This window comes from Protopterus annectens, chromosome 3.part1 (assembly GCF_019279795.1).
Source record: "Protopterus annectens isolate FY-2018-M chromosome 3.part1, PAN1.0, whole genome shotgun sequence".
NCBI classification, from domain to species: domain Eukaryota; kingdom Metazoa; phylum Chordata; order Ceratodontiformes; family Protopteridae; genus Protopterus; species Protopterus annectens.
In genome coordinates, this window is record NC_056732.1 from 868120298 (window position 1) to 868136947 (window position 16650).

At 36.7% G+C, this 16650-nt stretch overlaps 1 protein-coding gene across 1 annotated transcript in view; it reads left to right on the plus strand.

Moving 5' to 3' along the window:
- The window catches only part of LOC122798304 (cadherin-7-like), a 1449445-nt gene that overhangs the window by 1038799 nt on the left and 393996 nt on the right, over positions 1–16650 (plus strand). The window lies entirely within an intron of this gene.

The following is a 16650-nucleotide window of genomic DNA, read 5'->3' on the forward strand; positions in this document are numbered from 1 at the left end:
TGGCAAGGGTTTAATTTGGAAACATTGAGCCTTAATGCTAGGTGTGTCTGTATGTGGGGATGAGGAGTTTATCAGCTCTGGTTTCTGGTCCTTAGGGGTAGGCCAGAGTGTGGTTAGAACCCTGAATTATGCACTAGGTGATTTGGCCAGTGCTTCTAACACTCACAGGGCATGTAGAGACAAACATCTGGTCAAGCATGTGACACTGTTTATGTGCCATGGATATTATTGCTTTATCAACATCGAAGTGGGGGAAAAAGAGGACATAAGAACATTTTCTAACCTTGCAGGATGACAATTGCATATTTATGCCTCTCACACACCAGAAAACCAATAAATAAATAAATAAAACAATTATTGTAGACATGGCAGTGGTGTCAGTGATGCGTGCAGTATGAAGAAAAGGAGACAGTTCTGAAACCTCTTTTAAAAGACTTTGTAACAATGTAGCTAACAAATGCTGAAGCCATATCTTAACACTTAAGCAAGTACTACAGAGACGTTACTTAGCAAATCCTCTAGCCAAACAAACCATTTTTTTTTGTTTATTTACAGATACCTTATTTAAAATTTTGCCTGTCAAGATGGTATGTGAATAATTATAGCATTCAGAAAAGTCTGTTATGAATTCCCCACTATCACTGGTACTTTGGTAGTTTTCTTGTAAAGATATCTAATCTCTCACAAGACATGGGTAGCAGCAAAAAGAAAAAAAGTATTAGTACAATATGCAGGCTACACTGGGGGATAGCACAGTGGTTAAGGTTTTATTTTACTGACACAAGGTACAGGGTTCGATCCTCACCTTTGCAAGAAATTGGTTAGGCTTAAAATAGCCTACAAGGGCAGTTAGCCTAGTATTACCTATAATTTATTCAATTGCAAGACAAAGATGTCTCAGGAACCATCTAGCAGAAATTACTAACCTTCTCAATAAAGTAGGTGACTGAGTATAAAGTAAACTGCAATACTTAGACTCTCTGAAGGCGTGGAAGGGAAAGAACTCTATCTGATTCTGAAATAGCTTATCAGGCTGACTAACTATTGAAATTTTTTCCTCAAAGTTTGAATAGACTGTGTCCATTGAGCACTCAGGCCTTTATTTGGCCTTAGCACTCCTCTGTCTTAGATTAAACAATATAAAGTACTTACGTGCACTAATAAATAATGTTCTTTTGCTTCCCTGAAGGAAAAGAGTAGGTTTACTATGGTGGGTAACAGGATGTAATTTTTTCAGGATTACTCAGCATGTATCATACATAGAATGAAACCTTCATTCGTATCCAACAGCAATGCTATAAAAATAGTTTGTCAGCACTGTAAAAGTGCCCTGTCCAGCTAGTTCTAAAATGGGAGGTGAAATTTAATATCTTAATAGTGCTGATGAAGCCTTATGTTTTCTTGTCATTACACCCAGAAACAAATTCTGTCATAAATCAGTCAGTTGGAAAACAGTTTAATATATTAGCAAAAGTATTTGTCTTTTACACAGCCAGACTAATCTCTGAACCAAGCCACTCAGAGATCAGAAGAGACATTTGTAACTTTCAATCTTAGAATTTAAGCTGTCTTTCCTAATACCATGAGAATTTCAGGACGTATTAATTTGGATGTTTATAATTTTATGAAGGTGGATTTCCTGTTTTGGGGATACTATTTGCGATTCCCAAAACTCATAAAAATCTCATGGACCCACCTTTTCAACCAATAGTGTTGGCCCCCAATTATAGTACTGAAGGAGTCTCCATGTTCTTAGATTATATCTTGAACCCGGTTGTTCAAAGAATTAAGTCCTTTATTAAGGATTCATGAGACTTTTTAGATAAAGTTACAGATACCTATTCTTTTTGAGATAATTTTAATTTGATTTTTATGGTAGATATTTGCTCCCTTTTTATCTGCATACTCCATGAGGTAGGTATAGACTATGCTAGAATCTATTTGTATGAGATAGAACATTTTTCTAATGATGACACCTATTTAATATGTAGTTTATCGGACATTATCTTGTGTAACAACTGCTTCTTGTTTGATAAAAGAGTTTAAAAACAAATTAGAGCAGTGGCTATGGGGTCTGCCATCGGTTCAGCTTTTGCCAATGTGGTGCTAGGGTGGTGGGAACATTCGGTTTTATGACATTTGTACATACAGTTTAATATTATTTTTTTATTATCGATATGTAGATGATTTCATATTTATGACAGAAGAAGATCTAACCAAAGTAGGTACCTTTTTGAGTAAAATAAATGAGAGTTCTGATTTTTTGGAATGTACTTTGGGGAATATAGGTACCAAAGTGCATTTTCTTTATGTCACTATTATTTGAAATGAGGTGGAACTTAGTAAGTCAGATACATAGAATATTAACTTTTATTAATAATTACCTCCATTTTGTTAGCAATCATCCATACTTTATTATAAAGAACATTCCAAGAGGCCAGTTTATTCAGGCCTCCAGGATGACTACAGATGATCTTAAATTTGAGGAAGAGCTGCATTTTATTATATCTATGTTTATGGATAGGGGTTATAAAGAAGATTTATTAGTCAGAATAGCTAATGAAATTAAATACAAGGGAATTACTGAGTTTCCTCCTATACTTTTTAAACCTTTGAATAAGAAGGAAGTTCAGCATATATATTCAAATCACATGGTGGCCTGCTGTTTAGACATGACAGTGGACAATTATGATATGTGTTCTATTATAAAAAATAACTGGAAATGAACTGAAGGAAATATTGATTTATTTAAAGTGGTTGGGAGCTTCCCAAGCTTGTATTTAAAAATAATTATAATATTAAGATGATCTTGCAAAATAATACAACCAAGGCTGTCCCCATAACACTTATGCCCAATAAAAATAAAGGTATGCATAGGTTTGGTTGTTTCTCTATTTTTAGATTTATTTTAGAAGGGTTGTTTGTGAGTTTAAGATTTTTAGATAAGAGACTTCCTATCCCTGGGCTCTATATTGAATTCATCGAACATTTTTAAGTGAAAGCTTAAAATCTTGAACACCCAGAACAGTGATTTTTTTCACAGGGAAAAAAATTGCTGGGCCGGTTTCGGGAGTTTGCCATTTCCTCCACTGTGGTGCGATTCCTCACACATCCACATCGGGGGTATGGGGGCAAATCCCCCCACATTAGATAATGTTTTAAGTTTATTTATTTATTTGTTTTTTGCGGAGCAGTGATTTTTTTTCCCTGGGGAAAAAAAATCACTGTTGCGGGTGTTCGAGATTTTAAGCTTTTGCTTAAAAATGGTCGATGAATTAGCATTCGCTTTTCTAAGCATTCGTTATTTCAATATAGACCCTATCCCTGGAGTCTTTAATTGTAAAATTGAAGGGGAAATGAACATGACAGTATGTTCAGAATGTGATTGTTACTATATAGGAATGACTGAAAGGAGCTTACAGAAAAGAGTTAGGGAATATCTCTACTCTTTTAAAAATAAAGACAATAGCAATGTTTTATTTAGACATAAAACCATATATGATTTTAAAAGATTTTTGTTTACCATACTTGAATGATTTTCTAAAGATTTAAGAGGGTGTAATTACAGAAATAAAATAGAACTGAGAGAGATCCAAGGCAATTGAAAATGAGGGCTGACACTTTCCCTGGACTAAATGATTCAATTAATATTAAATTAAATGCTTTCTAAAAGATAGAAGGTTAAGAATATAAGGTTAGTTAAAAAATATAAGCTTAATTGAAATGGTGATTTATTAGTATTTATATTTCATATATTTTTCTTTATTTTTATTTATTCATTGTTACATTAAAACTTGGTTGTAACATGATTAACTGTGTGTAATTGGCATGTGTATTTATATGAGTGTAGTTTCATTGTTCATTTGTTTCTGAAGAAGTCTGGTAACAGATGAAAGCAAATAAAATATCTTTTACGCTAAACCCAGTGTTTTGAACTGTACTTGGATTATATTTCTCTGGATTGCACCTGTTTTTGCCATAGTGGTTTGTTTGTTTTAGAGTCCCTTTTGTTGTAAACTGCAACTTGATGGCTTTATAACCTATGACTAGGGGATTGCTTTGAAACTGTAGGAAAAGACTCGATTGAGGATTTGGATTCTGAGCTTAGCTGGCATAAAAGACACACCTCTCCAGGACCATCAGAAGACACAACCACACTGAAGTCAAAAGGGAGCACATTTTAGTAGATTTTCAATAGGGCTGCAAAAAAGCACTGGTAAGAAACAGCAAGAGCTGAAGGATAAGGACATGATTAACTCTGATTTTTATCTACTTCTGGTTTGATTTCAGTTCCTGTTTGACACTGATATGCGTCTGCTATATTAAGCAGAGAAGGCATCTTAGATTTATTTTCCTCATGTTTCATAATTTTCACTATGCTTGGGTCTTGTGAGGTCAGTAGATATGTGTTGAGTCTCACGATTGCAGATCTGTACTTGTAATCAATTTCAAGGAGGCCTAGCCCTCCTTTGGAATGGGGAATATATAATCTTGGTATGCATTAATTTTTTTTTATAAATCATTTGGTGAGTATGAAGCATACTTCTTGTTTTTCTGTCTAATCTAGCCAACACATTTTGAGGCCAGTCAATCACTCCAAAAGTGTAAGTTAAGACAGGAAGAGCAAATTGGTTTATAGCTTGGTTTTTGTTCCTAGATGTCAACTCTGTTTTCAGGATTAATTTAAGTCTTCTAAAATTTTTCTTAATACTTTTTATCTGCATTTGTTCATGTCTTGTTGTTGATCCTTCATCAGTTCCCAAATATTATACACTCTTTTTTGCTCAAGTACATTTATATCACATTCTTTTCCCAAACTCATGTTTTCTTGGTTCTGCAGTTTTCCTGCTTTAAAGGTTGCTTTTGGATATTTATCAAAACCAAATGACATTCTTAAATCATCTGAAAAAGTTTTGACAACTTGTAGTTGTTCTTGCAGCTCATCATCTGATGAGCTATACAGTTTTAAATCATCAACAGTGAAGATGAGAAGTGTTTACACTTTGTTGTTTTCTTGGAGCCAAATTACAGCCATGGCCTAAACTGTTAAGTAGACAGCTTAATGGGGTAAGGGCAATGGAGAATAACAACAGTGACAAAGAGTCACCCTGGAATATCCCCCTTTGAATTTTTATCCTTTGAATAATACTTTTTCCTTTATCATGGCTTAATTGCAAAGTGGTCTGCCACTGTTTCATGGTCTCTATAATGTCGTTGATCAGTGCAGGGTGTATCTTATACATTTTAAGCACTCTTTTATCCATGAATGTGGGATACTACAAATTTTTTTTATAGTAAATCCATGCTATACATAGGTTCTTCCCCTTTTACAGTTCCCCCACTATGACTTTATTTAACAACAAATGGTTCTTTGTTCCATATGACTTTCTTTTATTGTCCATTTGTTCTACTGCCATAATTTGAATTTTCTTCTAAATGACAATAAACTCTGTTGGCATCAATTCCAGTGTATAGTTTATATGTCGTCGGAAGGCAAGTTATTGGTCTATAGTATTTAGGGTAGCTTGCAGGTTCACTCTTAAGTAATAGCATTATTTTTCTGTTGTTAGCCAAGTTGCTGCCTGTTCATTGTGCACATATAAATAGTTCTTACTCATAGCTAAATCTTCATGCAAATATGTTAATACTTTTAACCAGAAGTTAGGTACTGCATCTGGGCCTGGGGTTTTTCAATTGGAGACTTTTCTTAACTTTATTTCAATCTCTCTGGTTGTTACTTCATCCCATTTCATATCCTGTACCTTTAAACCTCTTATTCTTTCTATTACTTTTTCTATCCATTTAGCATTTTTGATATGTTCCACAGGATCTTCATAAATACTTCTCCAAAATGTATCTATTTCTTCTTTTTTGGTGGTCTTTCAATTCCTTTTACCTTATTTCCCAACTCTCTATAGAACTTTTTTAGGTCATCAATAAATTGCTTGTTTAGTACTTTTTCTTTATATTTATCTGTGTATCTTCTAAGTTTTTCCATCTGTACTGAGATCTTTAGCTTATTATTTGCGATAGTGCATGATAGATCCTGGTCTGTTCTAATACTGTGCATTGCTTTTATTATGTTTATCTTTCTTAGTATTTCTGTTGATGTGTTCCCTCATCTATATTATTCTAACAATGACACTTCTTGTGTTAACTGCTTTATAGTTTTCTCTATTACATATTTCCATGATGGTATTTGATTTTTCCCCTACTTTTCCCTCACTATCCTGTAGTCTTGCAGTAGTACTTTATTAGTTATTAATTTAGCTGCACAGTAATATTTCCTGTTTACTTCTGTTATATTGCATGGATCTCTATGGACAGTCCTAATTACTGTGTTCATTTGTTTTATCACCTTCTGACTTTTTGGGTTTTATTGACCTTCTACAGCCTATTTCCTTCATTGATCTTAATATGTCTATCTCTATTAAATTTAACAACTCTTCTATTAGCTTGTTTTTTTCTAAACTGAGGACACATGTTTTATTTTCTATTTCCTGCAGGCATTTTATAGAAAGTTCTGTAGCATCTTCCTGTGGCATATTCTGTTCATTTTCAATCTCTGTCATCTATTGCTCTTTCATATGGGAACTTACTGACATAACACTACATAACATTGACTGTCAGAATTTCCACTGTTTCCTGTTCCTTCCCTTGCTGTCCAGCTTCAAGTGAACATTTGTACAGGTTTCCTGTGGAGGGCTCCTGACCAACTGCTTCCTATTCCACTGGTTTCCTCTTAGTTTGGATACCCATTACTCTATCCTGTTGTGGTGCTTTCTGAATTAGATTTTCTACACTGAATCCTTCAGTTTGCAGGTACTACATAACCTCAGTTTCTATATTTCTTTAACTTCTTCATTACTGATCTCCATTTCTACTTTTCCTCTTTCTCTTCTTATTTTTTATATTGTAAAGTTTTCCTTAAGTGGATTCCTTTGCCTGTATTTCGCTTTGAATATTTTTGGCACTGCTCTTTTTGTATTGGTTAATTTTGCTTTCTCTTTTGCATAAATATTACACTATATTATATCTCTTTTTCTTTCCCATGTCCACATTTCTTCTTTAGATGTCTCCTATTTTGGACCATGAGACTTTCAGAATGTGATCACAGGTAAAAAAGAAATCCAATTGAAAAGGTGGATGCTAGGTCAACTCATAATAACTGATGATGATGGTTATCCAATCAAAAAGGTGGATACTAGATCAACATATAATAACTAATGATCATGGCACCAGTTTTCTTATATTATCTACCAATGCTAACATCACAACAGACCAACAATATACAATGGACCCCTACAATTATTGTGAGAATATAACTATATGTATTTTATTTTATTTTGACATTTGTTAATCGGGTATGTCTGACTGAGCCAAAGACCATTTTCAGCAGGGGACCGGGAAGAAAAGCTCCATACAGAGCACTTGTAAATGCAGATTAAAATAGATAGTACAAATATCTTTAAATACATGGCAGTTCTAATACAGTAATAACATTGGATAAGAATGAAAAAATATGAATTACAGTACAACAAAATGAAACTCAGCAGGCAGTGAGGTAAATGAAACCAGCAATCAATGGTGGTTATTATAATTACATATAGAACTTTGAATGTTGAGTAGAATGGTTAGCAGGCTCAGGAAAAAAATGATTCAATAGAATTGAGTAGAAGGGAGCAGTTCATAAACAGAATAGAAAGGTCATGGGTAAGTGAGTAAAGAGCAGGAAGGGAGTTATGTTGTGCTTTGGCAAGAGTGGATCCATGAGTTTAACAGAGTCTTCTTTAAGGTTCTTTGAAGGTATTAGTATTGGTTAAAGTTCTAATGTTCAGTGGAAGTTTGCTCCAAACTAAGGCAACCGAGTAACTATATAAATGTTGACCAATTGTTCTATGGGGCTTGTAGATTTCTAAGAGGGATTGGTCAGAGCTTTGGAGAGAAAGCACAATTGGGAGTATAAAAGGAGATGGGGGATGAGATTGTGGGGCAGGAGGAAGGATAGTTGAGGATGGAGTGAATAAGGGGCAGTTGAGGTTGTAGAAGCTTGTGGTGAAATTTGAGCCAGCTTAGGGTTTTTTGAGAGAAAATCAGTAGTGGGAGTTGTAGGGTTGATTTGCAGCAAGCCTAGCAATTTTGTTGTCAGTTCATGCTTGGTCTTTAGAAAGGATTGTAAGTTGGTCAAGATTGGAGAGGCATAAAGAAGACTGGGAAAAAGATAAACATAGGCAAGGGAGAGTCTAGTGTCCTTTGAGAGGACTTTTTGTTTCTATAAAGCAAGCCCATTTTTTGGTGTGTCTTCTTAATAGAATTTTGGATGTGCAGATTGAATTTAAGTTGATTGTCAATGATTGCACCTAGTAGCTTGGTATGTGTTTCAAAGTTAATGACAGTATTGACAAGTGATGACATTTATAATATGTAATATGTACTGTATAAAATATATTTTATTTTTTATTTATTTTATATTTGTTAACCGGGGAAGTCCGACTGGACACAGGTCCATTTTCAGCAGAGACCCGGGGAGAAAAGCTTCACATAACACTAAGAATGAATGCATCCAAGAATACATATAGGCATACATAAGCAAGCATTAACATTTTCTAGGTTGTTGATCCACATAACACTAAGAGTGAATGCATCCAGGAATACAAATAGGCATACATAAGCAACCATTAACAATTTCTAGGTAGTTGTAATAGTGAATGATGCATGAAGAAAAGCTTGAATTACCTCTTTTTTTTTTTTTTTTTACTAGAAGGTTGCTCTTTCTGTTCAGAACTTTACATTAGTTACACATGTCTACTGGCACTGAAAATGACTTATTCTTTATTCCTAGCAACAGTGCAGGGTATGGATTAATCTGGGGAGTAGCATGAGAAAAGCCAGTTATTTAAGTAATGAGTTTTGAGGAGTTTTTTTTTTAAATTGGAGATGGGAGGTGATAGAAGTTAACTGGATTAGGACTGTGTTCCAGATGTTAGCAATGGAGCAGGCAAAGAAAGAGATGTCCCAGCTTCGTTTTTATGTTTGATGACACTGATTAGGTTTTGATTATTGGATCTTAAGGCTCTAGTGGTGGTATAGTGATGAATTAAGTGCTGAAGGTCTGGGGTATTTTCTGGAAGGTAGTAGAGCTTGTAAGCTATTAAGAGTTGGTTTAGTAGGAGTAGCTGAGGTAGCTCAAGCCAATTTAGTTGCTTGAGGGCAAGGCAGTGATGGGATCTATGAGTGGCATCTGTGGCGAACTTGGCAATCTTGTTGTAAATAGATTCCATTTTGTTTAGTTTGCTGTGGCGAAGGTTGGTAAAGATAGGGAAGGCATAAAGGAGAATAGATCGGAGGTGAGTCCTTGCAATAGTGACTTTGTTATGTGTGGTGACGAACTGTTAGTTCCTATAAAGGAGACCGAGTTTTTTGTTAACTTTCTTTATAGTTTGGGCTATGTGTATGTCGAATTTCAGATTATTGTCAATTTCAACACCTAGCAGTTTAGTGTGTGTGGTTGGGTTGATCTTTATGTTGTCTTTAGATGTAAAGGTAAAGTCGTTGTTTAGAAGGTGAGATTTTCCAAGACTGAAGAGAATGAGTTTTGTCTTTTTGGGATTAGGAATAAGTCTGATGTTAGTGAACCAAGATTCTGCAAGGGTAATGTTGTTTTGAGTTATGGTTTGAAGCTCATTTAGGGTGCGGGCAGCACATATAATGGTGGTGTCATCTGCATATTGCACCACTGAGGCTGATGGTGAGGCTGAGGCAGTCTGATTAGTAAAAAGAGAGAACAGCAGGATAGACCCTTGAGGGACGCCTATGGCTACTGGTAGTAGCGGGGACAGTTGGCCTTGCCATAGGACAGCTTGTTGACATTCTGATAAATAGTTACTGAACCATGATATGGTGGAGGAGCTTATGTTAAGGGTAGATAGAGTCTCTAGGATTATAGTATGGTTAACCATATCAAAGGCTTTGGATAAGTCTAAGAATATGGAGGATACAAATAGTCCTTTGTTTCTATGAAGATTGATGGTGTTAGTGAAAGAGAGTAGTGCTGTGGTGGTGCTATGGGAAGGTCTAAGACTGTGCTGAGATTCGGACAGTAGATCATTTTGTAGAAGGAACTGCATGAGTTGAGAATGAACAACTGTTTCTAATATTTTTGACAGAGGAGATAGAATAGTGATGGGACAATTGTTGGTTAGCTCAAGGGATTTACCTCCTTTGTCCACTGGTATAATATGTGATATTTTTCATGAGTGAGGTACTTTACATTCTGATATTGACCTATTTATTAGGATGGACACTGTGTAGGCTATTACTTCAGAAGTCATCTGAAGAAAGTCTTCTGGGAGATTATCAGCTGCCAGTGTGGTTGGTTTAAGTTTTTTGAGGAGTTTAGCAATTGTTTTTGAAGAGACTGGGTGCAGGGAAAATCTGTAGGGGTAGTTTTGTGTGCTGGAATGGGTTGGGATGTCTATTGAACTGGGGGTACCAGTACTATTTTGGGTGTTGGCTAGGGTGTGGACTGTTTCTGTAAAATATTTATTAAATTGGTTAGGAGTGTTTTCATGGTTGTTTGGTAGTATAGGGGATGGAGTGGTGGATCTTCCTAGGTGCAGTAAAGTATTTATTGTGGCCAAAATGTATGTGGGTTATGAGCATATTTTTGTATGGATTTGTAGTAATTAGATTTGTCAAGTTTGATTTGTTTTTTGGCTTTGTTCCAGAGTTCTTGATAGTGTTGTCTCAAGGTGGTGGTTTTGTTTTTGTGAAACTGTAGCCAGGCTATGTCCCTTTCTTTCATTAATGTTTTGGTATCTATAGTTAGCCATGGGGCATAGTTAGTTTTGATTCTAATGTTCTAGAGGATGTGTGATAGTTTAAGATGTTTAGGAAAGTAGAGTTGAAGTACTCAACAGCTTTGTCTAGAGTTAGTTGTTTTAGGGGAGTCCAATTATAGTATTTTAGTACATTGATTAATTCAGTAGTTCTAAAGGACTTTTGTTACGTATTACTCTGAGGATGGGATGGTGAATATGGTGGGATCGGTGCCTGATTATGTAAGTTGCTTGGTGGTCACTCAGACTTTCAGGAAGACAGCCTGACTGCTGTGCAAGACTGGGGTTAGATAGCAAAATCCAGTCTAGGATGGACTGGCAATTGGATGTTTTGTCAATTCTAGTGGGATCAGATATAATTTGTGTGAACCCGTGGAGATTAATGTAGGTAGTGGGGGTTTGGCTGGTGCAGTCAGCCCAGTCAATATTAAAATCACCTAATAGTATGGTTTTGTGTAGCAGAGAGGCTGACATCCAGTTTAGTATGCTTTCCAGTATAGTGGTGTTATTGCCTGGTGGGATATAGCCCCCTACAATAAGTAATTGTTTGTTGGAATTAAGCTTTAATTTTGCAATAATTAGTTTTACATCTTTGATGTCTTTGGAATTACACTTGAATTGTTCAATTTTGATGTGATCTTGGAATAGTATTGCTACACCTACCCCCTTTTTCCCAGTTCTGTCACTACGTGTACTGTTATATCCAGGAGGTGTAATTTCATTGTTATGGTTTTCTGGTTTAAACCAAGTTTCTGTTAGTACAGTGACTTCTAGTTTGTATAGAGCTAGCAGGATGTGGAGGTCATGGGTTTTGTTAAGTATGCTTCTAGCATTTATGTTCAAAAGGAGGCGAGAGGAGGCAGGCCTTAGGCAAAGAGGATTTGTCTGTTGTAAGTTTGAGTTAGTCGACATATTGGGCCCTGTATTTAGGGTGAATATCCCCACAGCCAGTGAGTTTTTGGAGAAGGTATAGGTAGAGTTTGGTTAGTTTGTGGAACATTTTAGTTTGTTTTAGGGAATAATGAGGATTGATTTTGTAGGTTGGGTTATGTAGGTGGGAATAGAATTAAGGGAGGGGAGGTTGCAAGGTGATATAGGGAAATGCCTTAGTTTTAAGGTACTGGTTAGTGGTTCCGTCTGCCATGGTGGGGGTGGTGATATATAGTTGTGAGCGGTTGGAGGTAACGATAGACAGCAAGAGGAGTGAGAGGATAGTTAGTGTGTAAGGTATTAGTTTTGGTATCAGGGTGTGATAGGTGTGTGACATGTTTTTAGATGTGTTTAATGAGATGTGTGTGCATGGAAGCACTACTAATAATTACAGAGGTTGGTTGTTGAATAAGGGTGTGGTGTAAAGTAGTATTATGGGGATGATAGGTTAGTTTTATTTGGTTAACAGAGAGTGAGAAGTACTGGGGTGTGTTATATAGCTATAAATGTAATTGATGTGGCGGTGGGTGGGAATGGGGGTAGGGTAGGGGAGTGAAGTGAGTGTAGTGAATGGCGTGGGGTTGCACCATCCTGTAGATGCAGCAGCAGCAAAAAACAATCAGTGAGTATTTCCCTACCTTCTGTATGGGAGAGAATATGTGTTCATTTCTAAATGCTACAGCAGACAAATGTCTATTCATTTTACTCTTTAATTGTTATTTTACAGAAATCTGTGAAGGGGACTAGACAGTCGCTAAGCTGAGAGGGAGGCTAGAGAGGTAGGGTGATAACTGGGGGACTGTGATAGGGAGAGGGGATGCTCTAGGTCAGGGGATGAGAAGAGAGGATTTAGTGCAGGAGATGTGTGGCCAGGGTAGGGCAGAGATGATGGTAGTATGCAGGGATCTGAGGGACTGTTCCAATAGGTGGCAGGGTAGTAGGAGGAAAGGGCTAGCAGAGAGAGTGCCTGGGTGTAGCATTAGGTAGGTGGGTGCACAACTTGGAGTGTTGGGAGAGCAAGGGTAGTGGGGCAGTGGGTAAGCAGAGATGTGCAGTAGCTGACCAGGAGCAGCATTTTTAAGGAGGCACAACAATAGGTGCAAAGCTATATGTTACAAAGTAAGTAAAGAAGGTCAAGAGTAGTTAGAACCCAGTGTAACATATGTTATTAATTGATGGCACTGTTGCTGGAGAGGAATCCCACCTAGGAGCAGAAGTCTTAGAGGGAGGGGGTGGTCTTCAGACTTGACTGGGATTTAGTTAGAAAGTCCTTTTTCTGTTTGGTGCCAAGGACCTGTAAAATAAAGAGAAAGACCGAGAGAGGGTGAGGATAAGTTAAGAAGGAGCAGTGTTAGCTGAAGTAAGGCCACGGAGAGGAGAAAGAGAGGGACTTAACAGACAGGAGAGAGGAACCTATGAGGGGATGGCAATAGAGACAGCAAGAGGTATACAATACAGGGAGACAATATTCTAAAAGGCTCAGCCAAGTAGATACAAGTATACATAGGAGAAATGAGGGAGGTATGAGGGAACAGATAGCTTAGAAAAGAATGGTTAAGGGACAGACAGAGGAGGAGAAAATAGAAAAGTATTAGAGACTATGGATAGGATAGAGTGAAGACCAACCAGAGCAGGCTTTAAAACAATGCAGCTAAATATCCTTACTTATATTCTAAGAATGGATGATTAAAGAGAGCAAGTTGTTATAACAGTACTATAACGTTTCAAGCTAACAACATCTGGTTGTACCACTTTGCCTCTGCTAGGCCCAGCTTATTGGATAAGGGACCTTCAAACAGCTTTCCAAATAAGTAGTTTAAATGTGCAAATTAATAGCATCAGGTTATACTAGATGGTTGCTGCTGGGCACAGCTTAATGAGATAGTGGTCCTTGGCCTTTAGTACTATTAGTAAAGTAAGTGTATAGAAGGGTTATGCCTATGAGCATGACCTAAAAAATCAGGCAGCTTAGGTCTTAGGAACACCTAACACTTTACTTCATAGTGTTTAAGGACATGCTAGTAATACCTTACTAAAAGATAACTAGGATATCACAGTGTAACAGATGATATACACAAACAGACTACCTGGGTCCTTTAGTAATGTTGTGTGGGAATGTACTCCACTCTGTACTTTAACTACAGTGTCTAGAGGTGTGCTAGTAACATCCTAATACAAATACAGACTAGGATACCACCAATTACCATCAGGTATCTACGTTGTCTAACAACACTAAATATACTCCGGTACATAGCTTAAGGCTGTATGGTTTATACCAGGACCAAGTAACACAATTCACCGGTCACATTTGCTGGTTAGAGGTACACCATTTACAACTACATTTTCAGAAACTGCTTGCAAGTAGGAGCGGTCTCAAATATAATGGTTTAAACACAGTAAAATGGTAGGCACATAATTCCTATTTTTCTCAACAACAGAAAATCAAGGGCAGAGCATGCAATGTTATATTTCAAGGTAAACTGCAATAAAAATCCAAGGGCAAGGCCCACAATGTTTACAATGCAGGGAGAACTGCTGAGCGAGTAAACACAATCCACTTACAATTAAATATGACTGCTTATCAGTAATATATTGTGAAAATTACAGTTTCAGCATGAAAGATGCTATACCGGCCAGATCATGTACATTAACAGATTAAACGATAACTGTACGGTACACATGCAGGTTAAGGCAGTCTACAGATCCAACAACATTAACTGTATAATGCAAATAGTACATAATGTGGAGCTTTCCTCCCCGGGCCTCTGCTGAAAATGGACCCGTGTCCAGTCGGACTCTCCCGGTCAACAAATGTAAATAAATAAATAATAAATAATAGATAAAAATGCTATATACATTCCCATTCAAGTAGAGAGCTTACCTGGTCAGCGTGATATACTACTGGGTTCAGCGGATAGTGGAAGAAAGAAAATGGTGCCTGAAGCCTAAGTGTGGCTTTTACCAGGTGCAATGCATTATGGGAAGGGGGGTGACGTAACAGCATCGGAGAAGAGAATAGTTGATATAAGGTAGTGCCAGCAGATGGATATATTATATATAGTAGATGGATATATTATATATAAATTACATATATTATATCATAATATAATATAAAATTATATGGTAGGAATTATGAAGATTACAGCCTTGCAGGAGGAATGCACAGTGATATACTGGGCCTACAGAAAGATCAAATTTAAGATGACACCTGTATTGATCATTATAAGATTATAATATCCACTCTGGCAAAGGCAGTTCACATGACACCTTTTATATTTCTCAAACGGGTCAGCCTTGCAAGCATGGACCCTTGAATATAAATTAGTGATATGGCATAATCTTGCTCTTCAATAATTAATATCACACATCTCAAAATGACCAACTGATATATAGACAACCACTACATTAAGAACCCATTTGACATCAGTGTTTACCAAGTTCTTTATTCTTCTTTTCCATACTTAGTGTTTCCAGAAGTTCGGGATATGTTTTTCCTTCTGGAGAACTCGACAGAAGATTTTGTTTCATTTCTCTTAATATAATATATGAAGTACAGGTTGCCATTAACTTTATCCAAAGATATAAGGCCTTTAGCCTTCACAGACTCACAGACTAACAATGTATGTAGTACATAAACATCTTATGTCCAGTGTTAGTAAAGTTCTTCTATTCTGATGTTCAAGTTCCCTCCATATCTTCCTGAGCTTTGTTTGGAAACTCATGTTTCATCCTACTGTCAAAAACTTGTTGTTTGATAGGCTACTCTAAATTCTACTCACATGTTGTATTTACTCTTGGCCTTATGGCCCACGTCATAGCTGAAAAGGATTAATGAAACAATCAGCTTATCCAATTAACAAACGCTAAGTAAAATAAAAATACTTTGAGTAGGTACTTGGCCAGGTACCACTATCAGGAATCTGAGCCCTACTGACTGCAGAAAAAGCAGAATCTAGTAGCTGACTACCACCTGATATTTCTCATCAGCAATGAAATTACTTGTAATACAAAATTTGAAATGTTAAACAGAGTTCCCCCCAACCCAATTCAAGTGCAACTTGGACAATTGGATAGGAAACTGGAAATTCATCCCTGGTTTAACATGTACTGTATATCTCTAATGCAAACAGGCAACCTGTAAATGGCTCATCTCTCAGGCCCATGATTAAACATGTCAAGGGTATCAGAACTTGTCAGAGATTTTGGATGCATGGTTAGGCTTAAAAAGAACCTTGTGGTCGTTAGCCTAGTAAACACCTATAAACACCTATGAACACCTATGAGAGTTAAAGATTTGTCTCTTTTCCCTACACTTACAGGATCACAGCAAGCAAGATTTGTAAAGGAAGGAATAGATCACCTTTGTTGCTTAAAATATGCAAGCAACACACACACAGACTCAGTTAGTCTGGCAGACAAACAGAGCGACAGACTGACAGAGATGCAATACACGCAAACCTGGCTTCATTTGTGTCTATCCTCTTCGTCTTTATGAAAGCCATTGATTGCATGGAATAGAAATTCCTGTGGGACTTTGGACTTCCCACAACCTATATAATGATTCTTCAAATCCTGTATAATTCACAGCAATTCAGTCCATTCATAACATTAATTATACTATACAGATAGCAGTCTTGTCATCCCACTGCCCAAGCACTTTCTTTTAGCTGTTGCACAACATTGAAGACCTTATGCTTTAAAACTCCTGTTTTCAGCCTGTAAAAGTTTGGAAGTACATCCTAAACTACTGACATTTGCAGATGACTATGTGCTTCTTATACAAACCCTTCAGAAGAAATGTATCTGTGAATTTATACTTCATACCTTTGCCATATTTTCTAGGATCTGTGGGCTCAACAATTACAGTGGCAAGACTTGAGTT